Here is an 846-nt window from a genome sequence, read left to right on the forward strand (position 1 = left end):
AAGAAATTAAATACTTGTCACTCTTATCCATTTCCTGTGCATTTTATTTAATTGTGCTAAAAGTTCTTTAGGCAATAATAATAATAATGACAATAGATTTTATAACACTAGTGGCACATTCTTCTCTGGTGACTGCAACCAATATATATGAACTAGAGAGGAAATCTTGGCAGAAACAAAAGTTAAATTAGTTTATACTTGTGTCATACAAAATTATCAAGATGAATGAAGTGACACAGCTGGCAGCAGCTTCATTCTCATTTTTTTCTCTGGTATTCTTTTTGCTTTTTATTTAAACAAAAAAGTGTGATTTTTTTTTCTTACTAAACAGTCTGTTTCAGGTAGTTAAGCAACCTCTTATCACCATTCTGTCATTGTTTTCTCTTCCTGTACATGACAACGGCCCATTCTTTTGTCATCCTATCTTGCCACACATCTGTTCTTGCAAAATCCTCCTGTGTCACTTCACAAGTTTTAGAAGTGTTTAGTATTTTTTTTTCTAGGGGAAAGCACACATTTCTGCCTCCCTCCTAATTTTTTTTTTTCCTTCAGAAAATGCATAATCTGGGCCTAGAGTTCAGAGCACCTGTGGATGTCTCCATTACTCAGCACAGGGACAATCACACAGACGTGTCAGAGAGCAGCAAGCACTGCAGCAGCCGGGACCTGAGGGGGAGACGACAGCTGGGCAGAGGCCTCAGCAGCCAGGGCCCAGTCCCTCGGTACCCAGGTGAGGCAGGCAGGGCTGGCCACACTCAGGACCACAGCCAACTTCAACCCCACCATCCAGACCACCCAGCAATCCATGGGATGAGACAGGTTGGAGGCCAAGCTGGGAAGCTGACC

The sequence above is a fragment of the Antrostomus carolinensis genome, unplaced genomic scaffold (assembly GCF_000700745.2).
Source record: "Antrostomus carolinensis isolate BGI_N321 unplaced genomic scaffold, ASM70074v2 scaffold14588, whole genome shotgun sequence".
NCBI lineage: Eukaryota > Metazoa > Chordata > Aves > Caprimulgiformes > Caprimulgidae > Antrostomus > Antrostomus carolinensis.